At 54.9% G+C, this 14,109-nt stretch overlaps 1 protein-coding gene across 7 annotated transcripts in view; it reads left to right on the forward strand.

Annotated features, from left to right (window-relative positions):
* Positions 1-14,109, forward strand: part of LINGO1 (leucine rich repeat and Ig domain containing 1) — a 213,344-nt gene that overhangs the window by 90,163 nt on the left and 109,072 nt on the right. The gene's annotated exons all lie outside the window — the stretch shown is intronic.

The raw sequence follows: 14,109 nt of genomic DNA on the forward strand, positions 1-14,109 counted from the left end.
TGAGCCCCCAGCCCCTAGTCTCCAGCCCTCAGCCCCCAGCCCCCAGCCCCCAGCCCCCAGCCCTCAGCCCCCAGCCCCTAGCCCTGAGCCCCAAGCCCTGAGCCCCCAGCCCCTAGTCTCCAGCCCTCAGCCCCCAGCCCTCAGCCCCCAGCCCCTAGCCCCTAGCCCCCAGCCCTCAGCAGCTGAGACAAGTGAGGCTTTGGTCTCTGGCCTGGCCGGGAACTGGGTGAGCTCTGGGGGCTAGGACTCAACAGATGCTGGTGCAACCCACTTGCCTCGAGCTGGTGGGCATGTGGCATGTCCATGATGAGTGGGCTCCTAGCAGGGTGGGCATTAATCACACTGCCAGGCAGCGGGAGAGGCAGCTGCCTGAAATGCCTGCACCTGGGCAGGATCGATCACCGCCACAGCTGCCGGGCCAAGAGGCTGAGGGCAGCCAGGGGCCATCTCTGCCAGGCAGGCTGTCAGGGAAGAGGCCTGGACTAGGGGAGGAGACACGGCCCTGACATGGGACTCTCAGAAGAGGCCTGATAAGAGGGGATTCCTCCTCTTCTCCCAGGGACAGCCCTTCAGTGTGCTGCAAAGCTGTTAATCCTGTTTCAGGATGCATGATTAAGACTTGCCTCCTCCAGAAGCCTTTGTGGGGTGCCCACGTGTCAGCCCTGGACATTTTCTCAAAGGAAATGTGCAGCATCCCCGGGAGCCAGGCGAAAGGGCTTTGAATCCGCATGCCACCTGCCAGCTGTGTGACCTTGGGGAAATTACTTTACCTCTCTGAGTGCTGGTTTCCTCATCTGCATCATGGGGATGAAGCTATTCTTTCCTTTTCTTTTTTTAAAATTACGGTATAAAACATGTAAGATGTGTCATCTTAGCCGCGTGTAAGTGCCCGGGACTGTAGTGTGAGCTCCGTGCTCCTTACTATACCCCCGATTCCTTTCCGTCTTGCATGATCAAAATTCCTCTGGACGGCAACTGCTCCTCTGCCTCTGCCCCCAGCCCCTGGCAGCCTCCCTGCTGCTTTCTGAGCGTTTGACCAGCGTAGACTCCTCCCACCAGGAAACCATGTGTTTGTGTCTTTTCGTGACTGGCTTATTCCAAGCAGCATAACGTCCTCCATGTTCATCCATACTGTGGCATGTGACAGCGTTTCCTTCCTTTTCTAAGGCTGAAAAATAGTCCGTCATCTGTATCCACCACATTTTGTTTACCTGTGCATCTGCTGGCAGACAGTTGGGCCGTTTCCATCTCTTGGCTGTTGTGAATAATGCTGCAATGAGCATGAGTGTGCACATACCTCTTGGAGATCCTGTTTTCATTTATGATACGTATATATGTACACACACTCACACACATACACACACCCGAAAGTGGGATTGCTGGATCGTATGCTAATGCTATTTTTAATTTTCACAATGAATTTAGTGGCTGCACCATGTCACATTCCCGCTAGCAGTACAGAGATGTTCTGGTTTCTCCACGTCCTTGCCGAGCCTTCTCTTTCCCTCAGTGGCGACCGTCCCGTCTGAGGTGAGGCGAGACCTCGTTGCGGCTTCGCTTTGCATTTCCCTGACGATTAGTGATGCCGAACGTCTTCCCATCTGCCTTTTTGGCCATTTGTGTATTTTCTTTTGAGAAATGCCTATTCAAGTCCTTTGCCCATTTTTGATTGGATTATTTCTGTTGTTGAGGTGTAGAAGTTTTTTTAATGTATCCTAGGTATTAACCCCTTTCAGATACACGGGTTCCCAGCGTGTCCTCCCGCTCCGGAGGCTGCCTTTTCACCCTGTTGATTGCTTCCTTTGTTAAGCAGAAGGTCTGAAGTTTGATGTAGTCCCGTTTGTCTATTTTTGCTTTTGTTGCCTGTGTTTTTGGTGTCATGCCCAAGAAATCATTGCCAAATCCAATGTCGTGAAGCTTCTCCCCCGTTTTATTTTAGGAGTGGTATGGTTCCAGGCTTTGTGCTTAGGTCTTCTGTCCATTTGGAGTTAATTTTTGTACACGGTGTAAGGTTAAGAGTCCAATTTCATTTGTTTTGCATGTGGAAATCTGGAACAGCGGCCACAGCACTGCAAGCTCATTCTTTCTTGCGCAGGGTCTGTATATCCGTGCGCCCTAATGAGAACAGGCCCCGTGCCCCTTCCTCCTGGTGACAGCTGTTGCTCTGGCCCTGAGACCTTCCTCCTCTGGTCTTTGGGCCTTGCTGTACCCAGGCCAGGTCAGGCAGGATGGAGCTGCCTGCAGGGTAGGCAGCCCACTGCAGGGATACAGGCTTCTTCCCCACCATGTCCAGTGCTTTGGCGGCCTTCGGGTGAGGCCAGGAACTCCATGAGACGGGGCGGAGACACAGGTGCTCAGTTCACTCAGGAGGACTTGTGCAGAGCCAGCAGCGCCAAGGGTCAACACTGGACACTGGTCTGGGGAGAAAAAGGTCTCAGTGGGGCACCTAGGGCTGTGGCCTTCTCCTGCCCTAATCTTCCAGTGACTAGATGAAGGTGCTGAGTCTCACATTTGCCGGTGAGAGCAGTTCTCACCATGCATGCTCGGCTGGCGGAAGCTCTGAGCTAAAACCTACCAACCAGAGAACTCTGCAGCCGGGAAAATGAAGTTTTGCACTTAGGCTCAAAAACTCAATGGCCAGGGATGGACGCAGGAGTAGGGGTGGGGCGGCCACTCCCCGTATGCTCCCTGGACGTGCTGTGCTGGAGCCAGCTCAGATCAGCTCTCTCTCAAGTCCATTGACGGATGTTCAGGAATTTTCCAAGCCGGTTGTTCAACACAGGAGTCCGCCTTCCAGGCTCACATTGTGGCTTTCCCAGGTCTGGCAGATGCAGGCTGTGCCTCCCACGGGAGCTGCCTGTCGCTTTCGGCATGAGCCAGGCAAGCCTTTTCCCCACCCTGGGCCTCTGCTTCTCCATCTGCAAAATAAACATTGTACCTTTTTCATGGGAAGTTGTGAGGGTTAAACAAAATGATTATTTGTTTATTTATTTAGAGACAGTGTCTCGCTCTGTTGCCCAGGCTGGAGTGCAGTGGTGTGATCATAGCTCACTGCAGCCTCCACCTCCTGGGTTCAAGCAATCCTCCTACCTCAGCCTCCCCAGTCGTTGGATGCTACAGTAGCTGGGTGCATGCCACCATGCCTGGCTAACTTTGTTTTCTTTTTGGTAGAGACAGGGTCTCGATATGTTGCCCAGGCTGGTCTCAAACTCCTGGGCTCAAGTGATCCTCCTGCGTTGGCCTCCCAAAGTGTTGGGATTGTAGGCATGAGCCACCTCGCCCACCCTAGATGATGGATTTAAATCCCTCTGTGGAGAATAAGTACTGACAGGGAAACTGAAACCCTCAACCTCCACGGCTGAATTCCCCATTCAGGGCTTCTCATCCTGGGGCAGGAAGTCGGCAGAGCCTCTGTAGACCTGCCTCTGGACTGGGCTTGGACACCCAGAAGGGAGCCCCACCATCAGGAGAGGCTGGATCTGGGGATTAGGTCCTTCCACTCTGATCCTTCAGCACAGCTAGTGTGACCAGCACTGGGAGGCCTGGGAGGAGGCCAGGTCTTCATCTCAGGACCCTGCCAGGGCCCACCCGCTGTCTGGGAAGCAGTTGCTGATACCTGCCCTGGGCTGGGTGTGGGTGATCTGCCTGTGGGCTTTTCCTTGGATGCCTGCAGGGTGGACTGAGGGGAGGACTTGGCTCAGGCCCTGGCCGTGAGGCCGGAGCCCGGCCTAGTGGTGGGCTGTGGCCAAGGGAGGCAGTCGGGAGACTGAGGCACTTACTGCCCTGGGGGCTCGTGGCCCTCTCCCTAGTTATGGAAGCCCACAGTAGACACTTAATGTGCCTCCCCTCACTCAGTCCTCACCGTAGCTCATGAAGTGGGTGCTGCCTCATCCCCACTTCACCGATGAGGAAACTGAGCCCGGAGAGGTGAGGCTGAAGCTAGAAAGTGCCTCTGCCACTGCAGGCTTGTTGGTGACCCTGGCTGATGCCAGCACAGTTCCCTTATCTCAACGACGGGGACTCAGACGGGTGCAGCTGGGGGGATGTGTCCCACGTTAGTTGTGTCTTCTGAAGTGGTAAAGGGCCCACAGACCTGATAAGTCCCCACCTTTGCAGACCAGCAAACCGAGGCTGACAGAGTCATGGCCGTCAGGTCCTGTGAAGTCATCTCCTGGCCTGGCTCACGCCACCCTCCCTGCCCAATTCAGGCCCCTAAGGTTGCTCTAGAGCCCTCTCAAAAACCCCTGATGCTGAGTGGATGCAGACAGCCTTCAGTCACGTGTGCGTCTGTATGTGTGCTTGTGTGTGCACAGGTGTGTGCTGGGATGGGGGTGCCTGGAGGAAGCGGCAGAGTTGAGCGGACCCTGGGGCCTGGGTCTAAGAGGAAGGGGCCTCCCTCCCCACTGCCCGCTCCTGCTCCAGGCCCACTATATATAGCCCAGCTCAGACACGCACGCCCGGCTATTTCTGTGTTCCTCCTCCTACTGAGGCAGGGGGAGGGGAGAGAAAGTAGTCCATCTAAAAATATAACCTGGGGAAAAATATCACAACGCCTGAGCTGAGCCTGAGAGATCTGTCTCTTTCTCTCGCCTCCCGCCCCCGCGCCCCGACTTACCTCACAGCCGCTTCGGCTCCGTTTGGAACTGGTGCCCCCTCCCCCACCTGTGCCACATTCCCCTGATGCCCCCCGGGTGGAGCTGGGCCTTTCCATCCCCATTCACAGGTGAAGAAACTGAGGCCTGAGGAGGGCTTGCTTGGGTGGGGCACTTTCTGCCGGTGAGCCCTCCGGATGCCCAGGCTGGGGGTGCAGCCCCTCCCTGCCCTGCTGGGCCTGGACTAGGGTGGGGGCCCAGGTCCAGGACTTGGCTGTGCACTCACTTGTGTCATCTCTCTGAGCCTCAAGTTTTCCCAACGAAAAGGGGACAGTGATGCCAGTTGCCTCGTAGGTGGTGTTAAGGGTTGATGGGGAGGCGCAGGTAAAGCCCGGGACACGTGCCGGGTGCGTCAGAAGCACACAGAGATGGCAGCCTCCGTTGTCGTCATGGTCATTATCTTCGTTACCCACCACCTTCATCCTGGCCACAGAAATGACTCTTCCCCAGGAGCTTCGTGAGGGCAGCATGACTCTCAGCAGGTCTGCGTGGCGGCGCTCAGCCGGATGCTGTCCAGAGCAGCATCCGTACATGACACGGTTGTATTTAGTTCACAGAGGCAGGCGGGGGCTCTGAGGTCGATGAAGCCCCTGCCTCAGGTCGCGCTCACGGCTCTGTGGCTGTCTTGATCCTCACACTTACTCCCTGTAGTGCTGGCCTGGGGGTTAAGGACAGGCCGGGATGGAGGGGGCCAGTGGGGTGTCACCATCCCCATTTTAACCACAGATGGGAAGCTAGAGCTCAGAGAGGGAAAGCGATGGTCCCTGGGTCACACAGCTGGGACGGAGTCTGGACCTGAGCTGGGCTGTCTGACTCTCGGCTCCCAGATGTGCTGGCCCTGAGGGCCCCTGAGCTGTCTGTTCCCCCTCTGTGGACTGCAGGAGCCTCCAGGGGCGCTGTGAAGGCTAGTCCCCGGAGCGCCCTGCTGGTGCTTTCCACAGCTCTGCTGCTGCCCTCCCCGCTCACCGTGTGAGGCCTGGAGAGTGCACCCCTGGGTTACTGAGCGCCCATCGGGTGCCCGTGTGATGGTTCTCGAATTCCGAGTTCTGTTACCCAGCACCAACTCATGACCAGCCCCGTTTCCTCTCTGCCCACGCACTCTCCACCACCACTAGGTTATTTTGATATTGCATAATTTTATCCATAAATGTTTCAGTGCCTATCTCTAAAAGATAAGGACCCTTTAAAGACAGAACCGTGATACCATTACCACACCTTAAAAATTCAACGTTACCTGGCACAGTATCCACTTCCTGAGTCACTCTTAAAAATTGCCTCGAGGTAGGAGTTCGCATTGCCCTTTTACAGATGAGGAAACTCGAGGGCCCGAGAGGACTGCTCACTGACCTGAGTTCACGTAGCTTGTCAGTGGCCACGCAGGGATTTGAACCTGGGCCTTGGAACTCTAAAGGTAGTGCTCATTCCTCTTTCCTCAGCCAGGCAGGGTCCAGGTTTGCCTCCTGCCATCCCCAAAGGGTTGCCAAGCCCTGCGGCCCTAGGGCAAGGGGCTCCTGACATTTTTATTGGGGGGCAGTCTAGTTCCTGGGCCTCCTGTTAAACCCAGAGTCCAGCCCAGAGGCTCGGCCAGGCTGTGTGCTCAGAGATGGGCTGCGAGGGTGCTCGGGCCGCGCTGGGGCCAGGAGTGAGCTGTCTTCTCTGGCCAGTGTGCTGAGCTTTACAGGGGCATTAACAAGTCATTTAAAAAGCGCTGACAGCACACTTTGCAGGCTCCTATTTAAGATGTACTAAAAAATAAGCACCTTTTCAGGGAGGAAAGTGCAGCCTGTCGGGGTGAAATATGTCCGTGGTGTCACCTACACGCGTGTCACCCTGCAGGTGCAGAGAAGGGCGGGAGCAGCGAGCCCCCGACCTCACCCACCCTGGTTGGCCTCGGGAGGTGGCAGGTACTTGGTTGAGCAGGTGGATTTGTCAGCATTTCTTGCTCTGCAGCGGGAAGAGGGAGGTCATGCTGTGGGCAGGGTCATGTTAGAGGTTGGAGTGGGTGGGGGCGTAAATAGGGGCAGGGGGTGTAAGTAGGGCAGGGTCAGCCTGCTCCGGGCTGCCCATTTCAGATGGAGAAGCTGAGGCCCGGGGTTGGGGGATGAAGTTGCTAGGTCACACAGCCTGAGACCTGCCCCAGCCTGGCCCCCAAGCCCAAGGCCAGCACTCTGCAGGGGGTGCTTCCGTCTTCGTTCTTCCTCTGCCCTCCTCATCCCACCTCCAAACAGACTTTCTCAGACCTAGAGAAGCCCGGACCAGGAGCCAAACACTGTGGCAGGCCCTGGGGATACAACGTGAACAAATAAAACACACAGTCAGTCAAACCGGAGACAGAGAGCCTCCACTGCTTCCTGGAGCTGCTCTAGTTGCATGGAGGTGACAAACAAAGAATACCTGCCAGCAATGTCGTGAAGCTGTGGTGTTTACCGCCAAGGGGCAGATGTGGGGCGCTGTGAGAGGATTGAAGGGGAGGGCCGGGCGCGGTGGCTCACGCCTGTAATCCCAGCACTTTGGGAGGCCGAGGCGGGTGGATCATGAGGTCAAGAGATTGAGACCATCCTGCCCAACATGGTGAAACCCCGTCTCTACTAAAAATACAAAAATTAGCTGGATGTGGTGGTGTGCGCCTGTAGTCCTAGCTACTTGGGAGGCTGAGGCAGGAGAATTGCTTGACCCCGGGAAGCGGAGGTTGCGGTGAGCAGAGATCATGCCACTGCACTCCAGCCTGGCATCTGTCTCAAAAAAAAAAAAAAAAAAAGGAGACCCACCAGGTCGGGGAGGCAGGGGAGGGCTTTGGAAGCGGGTGACACTGGGGCTGAGCACTGCAGGATGCATGTGTGAGCCAAGGGGTGGGGCAGTGGCTGGGGGAAAAGGGGCAGCAGGCAGAGGGGAGAGCGTGTACCAAGGCCCTGTGGCAGAGGCTCCAGGGGGTTCTGAAAGGCCAGTGTGGCTAGAGTCCAGCGAGCTTGGGGAGGTGTGGCTAGGGCCGGGTCTCATGAGGGCCATGAAGGGGGTGACTGGGGTGGGAGGGTTAGGCACTTGGATTTGTGGTATGGACAGATTTCCATCTGTCACCGGAGGAAATGGCCTTGGCTTTGAGTCAGGAGTGGACTGGGGAGGTGGGTAGGGGTGACTGTGAGCATCGAGGCGGGAGGGGCAGTGGCTCAGACTGGGGTGTATGTCGGGCTGCCCTCTGGCTCTGTTATTCATCTGTATCCCCTCCAGGCCTGCTGACCCAGGAAAGTCCCCGAAGGTGTCTAGGAGGGACAGTGCTTCAGCCGTGGGTGGAGGGATGAGGGAGGCGGGAGGCTTTGCTGAGCCAGCTGTGGGAGGGGTCATGGTGCTGGGCCCCAGGCCTGGAGCCTTCCCTCTCTGGAGGGCAGCTGAAGAGGCAGCTGGGGTGTGAGCGCAGGAGCACGAGGAGGGTGTCACGTCTGCCCGGTCTCCACTCTGAGATCTAACCCAAGGGGGAGTGGGTGCCTGAGAGGGGAACGGAGCTCAAGAAAAAAAAAAAAAAAGCTCGCTTGACTTAATTATGACTGATTGTGACAGTTTGCATCTTTAGTCTGAAAAGTATCTATGGGGTAAGGACTGCTTTTCTCAATCGGGATAATTATGTTAATTAAAATGCTTTCTTTATAGCAGTTCTGATTAATAAAAACAGTTCCACTGCTCTCTTTAAACACTCTAACCTTCTGTTGCATGGGGAAGGAGACCCCTTCTCAACAATTTATGGTTTCTTCACGAAGATTCCAAGAGGCGACCTGCTGCCTGGGGGCCTGGTGTCAGGCACTGCGCTCACACACGCGGGGATGGATGCAGGCAGAGGGGCAGCACGCGGACCTGGTGGGCGGCGGAACTGGCCATTGGGGCAGGGACAGGCCGGGGCGCCGCGCGGCTGAGTCTGCTGCAGAATAAAAATGCCACTATTCCTCTAATTGCTGTTTATTTCCTTTGGAAAGCATGGAGATAATTGATGAGCTCCCAATTAAGAAAAATTACATGCGGGGATTGAGGTGCCAGGGCCAGGATGGGTTCTGGAGTGGAGGGGTGGAGTGGGGCTGGCGGTAGGAGCAGGGGTCCTTCGTGAAGCGGAGAGGGTGGTGGTGCGTGTGCTAGGAGAGGAGGCGGCAGGTCAGCGGGAGGATGGGAGCGGAGGCAACCAGAGCTGTGAGCACGGCTTCACTGTCCCGAGCCTCAGTGCCTCTGTTTGCCCAAGTTAGAGGTCACACGTGGTGGCTCAGAGGCAGAATCCGTCTCATAATTGTGTGTGTGTGTATGTTTGAGAGTGTGTATGTGTGCAGTCCGTGTATGTAAGTACATATGTGTGTATGAAAGTGTGTGCATGTGTGTGAACATGAGTGTGCATGTGTTTACCTGTGTGAGCGTGTGAATGAGATTGTATGGATGTGCGTGTGAGTACACGTATGTATGAAAGCATGTGTGTCTGTGTGTGCGTATTCTAGTCATTGAGTACGGCAAAAGCCTCAGCCCACACACTGTGGGAAGATTGGGAGGTTTCTCATCAAAATCTGCCTTCTGGAGTCTATTGAAAAGTCAGAGGTCCAGCAAGCGTGTGCCGGTGGGTGGCGGGTGCTGCCTAGTGGCTGCCCCTGCCTGTCTCCTGTGGCCTCCCCATCCTCATCTCCATGCCAGCCTGACCTGGGAGGTGCTTGTGTTTCCTGGCACTGAGTGGCTCTGGTCTGCCTGTGAGGGTGGAGGATGGGGATGATCTTGCATGGAGAAGGGGCACTCACTTGACCACCATCCCTTCTCCTACAGGGACTGAGTGGTGATGGGGGTCCCAGAGGCCCCACATACAAGTGTCCTGGTGCTGGTGCTGGGAGGAGACTTTGTGGGGTTCCCCACTCCACCATCCAGCCACCCCAGTCCTGGGGAGCTGCTCAGCCCTGTCACGGCCCAGAGGGGCTCAGGCAAAGCCGGCCTCACTCTTGAGGAGGCAGTGAGGAGGGTGTCCCGGGAGGTGCCACTGGGAGGGAGGACTGACTGCCCACCCCTCCGGAGGCCCCAGCTCTCTCTGGACCCTCCGGCCTGCCTGAACGAGCTCCTCATTTACAGAGAACTTTGGCTGCTGTGCCGCTCAGGCAGGTCCACACCCGGCCCCAGACAGCCTTATCAATCTCCCCAGCTCCCCTCCACCGCAGCCAGCCCTGGCCTCTCTTGCTGTTAGAAATGAGGAAATAAGGTCAGGGGCTTCTTCTCAGCCCTACCACCTGGTTGGGGAAGAGGCTGTGGCCGTCAGGGAGGCCCCGGTAGCCCACGGAGCACATGGGCCAAGAGGGCCAGGGGCTCGGGCCAGGGTCACACAGCTGGGAACCAGGGGCTGGGGCAGGCACGGAGCCCAGGCCTCCTGACCCCGGGGGGTTATGAGGGTGACTAAGGCCACAAGGGGCCTGTACTCCAGAGGAAGTGATGCTGGTGGGTCCGTAGACCCCTGCTCCCTTCCCACGAGAAGACTGCAGGCTGGCTCCCAGCATGCATCTCTGGGGTCCAATACTGGAATCCAGAGGCTTGCCTGTGGACATGTGGGGTAACACGCCATGCAAATATGTATGGATGTATGAGCCTGTACATGTGTGAGCACGCAATACATACATGTGTGTTGTGTACACACATACACACATGGACGTGTGTGTGCTCATCCAGGTGTGCCTGTTGACAGTTGTGTGTATACATGTGGGCATTGCAAATGCACAGGCATGTGTGGGTGTACTCCTCTGTACACACAGGAAGGGCAGGGGTGTATGTGGGTGTGCTCCTCTGTATACATAAGATGGGTGTGTGTGTGGGTGTGGTCCTCTGTATACATAGGATGGGTGTGGGTGTGTGTGCTCCTCTGTATACATAGGATGGGTGTGTGGGTGTGCTCCTCTGTATACATAGGATGGATGTGGCTGTGTGTGTGCTCCTCTGTATACATAGGATGGGTGTGTGTGTGTGTGTGTGCTCCTCTGTATACATAGGATGGGTGTGGGTGTATGTGGGTGTGCTCCTCTGTATACATAAGATGGGTGTGTGTGTGGGTGTGGTCCTCTGTATACATAGGATGGGTGTGGGTGTGTGTGCTCCTCTGTATACATAGGATGGGTGTGTGTGGGTGTGCTCCTCTGTATACATAGGATGGATGTGGATGTGTGTGTCTGTGCTCCTCTGTATAACAGGATGGGTGTGGGGGGTGTGAGTGTGCTCCTCTGTATACATAGGATGGTTGTGTGTGTGTGTGTGTGTGTGGTCCTCTGTATACATAGGATGGGTGTGTGTGTGTGTGTGTGCTCCTCTGTATACATAGGATGGGTGTGTGTGGGTGTGCTCCTCTGTATACATAGGATGGGTGTGTGTGTGTGTGTTCTCCTCTGTATACATAGGATGGGTGTGTGTGTGGGTGTGGTCCTCTGTATACATAGGATGGGTGTGTGTGTGTGTGTGCTCCTCTGTATACATAGGATGGGTGTGTGTGTGTGTGTGCTCCTCTGTATACATAGGATGGGTGTGTGTGTGTGTGTGTGCTCCTCTGTATACATAGGATGGGTGTGGGTGTATGTGGGTGTGCTCCTCTGTATACATAAGATGGGTGTGTGTGTGGGTGTGGTCCTCTGTATACATAGGATGGGTGTGGGTGTGTGTGCTCCTCTGTATACATAGGATGGGTGTGTGTGGGTGTGTGTGCTCCTCTGTATACATAGGATGGGTGTGGGTGTATGTGGGTGTGCTCCTCTGTATACATAAGATGGGTGTGTGTGTGGGTGTGGTCCTCTGTATACATAGGATGGGTGTGGGTGTGTGTGCTCCTCTGTATACATAGGATGGGTGTGTGTGGGTGTGCTCCTCTGTATACATAGGATGGATGTGGATGTGTGTGTCTGTGCTCCTCTGTATAACAGGATGGGTGTGGGGGGTGTGAGTGTGCTCCTCTGTATACATAGGATGGTTGTGTGTGTGTGTGTGGGTGTGCTCCTCTGTATACATAGGATGGGTGAGGGTGTGTGTGTGGGTGTGCTCCTCCGTATATGTAACATGGGTGTGTGTGTGGGTATGGTCCTCTGTATACATAGGATGAGTGTGTGTGGGTGTGCTCCTCTGTATACATAGGATGGGTGTGTGTGTGTGGGTGTGCTCCTCTGTATACATAGGATGGGTGTGTGTGTGAGTGTGCTCCTCTGTATACATAGGATGGTTGTGTGTGTGTGGGTGTGCTCCTCTGTATACATAGGATGGGTGTGTGTGGGTGTGCTCCTCTGTATATATAACATGGGTGTGTGTGTGGGTATGGTCCTCTGTATACATAGGATGAGTATGTGTGGGTGTGCTCCTCTGTATACATAGGATGTGTGTATGTGTGTGTGGGTGTGCTCCTCTGTATACATAGGATGGGTGTGTGTGGGTGTGCTCCTCTGTATACATAGGATGGGTGTGTGTGTGTGTGTGTTCCTCTGTATACATAGGATGGATGTGACTGTGTGTGTGTGTGCTCCTTTGTATACATAGGATGGGTGTGGGTGTATGTGGGTGTGCTCCTCTGTACACATAGGATGGGTGTGTGTGTGTGGGTGTGCTCCTCTGTACACATAGGATTGGTGTGTGTGTGTGTGTGTGCTCTGTATACATAGGATGGGTTTGGGCTTGTGTGGGTGTACTCTGTATACATAGGATGGGTGTGGGTGTGTGTGGGTGTACTCCTCTGTATACATAGGATGGGTGTGTGTGTGTGTGGATGTGCTCCTCTGTATACATAGGATGGGTGTGTGTGTGGGGGTGTGCTCCTCTGAATACATAGGATGGGCGTGTGTGTGTGTGTGTGGTCCTCTGTATACATAGGATGGGTGTGTGTGTGTGTGTGGTCCTCTGTATACATAGGATGGGTGTGTGTGTGGGGATGTGCTCCTCTGTATACATAGGATGAGTGTGTGTGGGGGTGTGCTCCTCTGTATACATAGGATGGCTGTGTGTGTGTGTGTGGTCCTCTGTATACATAGGATGGGTGTGTGTGTGGGGGGGTGCTCCTCTGTACACATAGGATGGGTGTGGGTGTGGGTGTGCTCTGTATACATAGGATGGGTGTGTGTGTGGGTGTGCTCTGTATACATAGGATGGGTGTGTGTGGGTGTGCTTCTCTGTATACAAAGGATGGATGTGGGTGTGTGTGGGTGTGCTCCTCTGTATACATAGGATGGGTGTGGATGTGTGTGGGTGTGCTCCTCTGTATACATAGGATGGGTGTGTGTGGGTGTGGGTTTACTCCTCTTTATACATAGGATGGGTGTGTGTGTGGGTGTGCTCCTCTGTATACATAGGATGGGTGTGTGTGGGGGGGTGTGCTCCTCTGTATACATAGTATGGGTGTGTGTGTGTGTGCCCCTCTGTATACATAGGATGGGTGTGTGTGTGGGTGTGTGCTCCTCTGTATACATAGGATGGGTGTGGATGTGTGTGGGTGTGCTCCTCTGTATACACAGGATGGGTGTGTGTGTGTGTGCTCCTCTGTATACATAGGATGGGTGTGTGTGGTGTGTGCTCCTCTGTATACATAGGATGGGGGTGTGTGTGTGTGGGTTTGCTCCTCTGTATACATAGGATGGGTGTGTGTGTGTGGGTGTGCTCCTCTGTATACATAGGATGGGTGTGTGTGTGGGTGTGTGCTCCTCTGTATACATAGGATGGGGGTGTGTGTGTGGGTTTGCTCCTCTGTATACATAGGATGGGTGTGTGTGGGTGTGCTCCTCAGTATACATAGAATGGATGTGGGTGTGTGGGTGTGCTCCTCTCTACACATAGGATGTGTGTGTGTGGGTGTGCTCTGTATACATAGGATGGGTGTGTGTGTGTGGTCCTCTGTATACATAGGATGGGTGTGTGTGCGCTCCTCTGTATACATAGGATGAGTGTGTGTGGGGGTGTGCTCCTCTGTATACATAGGATGGGTGTGTGTGTGGGTGTGTGCTCCTCTGTATACATAGGATGGGTGTGTGTGTGGGTGTGCTCCTCTGTATACATAGGATGTGTGTGTGTGTGTGCTCCTCAGTATACATAGAATGGGTGTGGGTGTGTGGGTGTGCTCCCCTCTACACATAGGATGGGTGTGTGTGTGTGTGTGTGCTCTGTATACATAGGATGGGTGTGTGTGTGTGGGTGTGCTCCTCTGTATACATAGGATGTGTGTGTGTGTGCTTCTCTGTATACATAGGATGGGTTTGGGCGTGTGTGGGTGTGCTCCTCTGTATACATAGGATGGGTGCGTGTGTGTGGGTGTGCTCTTCTGTATAGATAGGTTGGGTTTGGGCATGTGTGAGCTGCTCTGTATACATAGGATGGGTGTGTGTGGGTGTGCTCCTCTGTATACATAGGATGGGGGTGTGTGTGTGTGCGCTCCTCTGTATACATAGGATGGATGTGTGTGTGGGTGGGCGTACTCCTCTGTATACATAGGATGGGTGTGTGT

Source organism: Aotus nancymaae, unplaced genomic scaffold, assembly GCF_030222135.1.
Source record: "Aotus nancymaae isolate 86718 unplaced genomic scaffold, 86718_ANA_hifiasm-v0.15.2.pri h1tg000003l, whole genome shotgun sequence".
Taxonomy (NCBI): Eukaryota; Metazoa; Chordata; class Mammalia; order Primates; family Aotidae; genus Aotus; species Aotus nancymaae.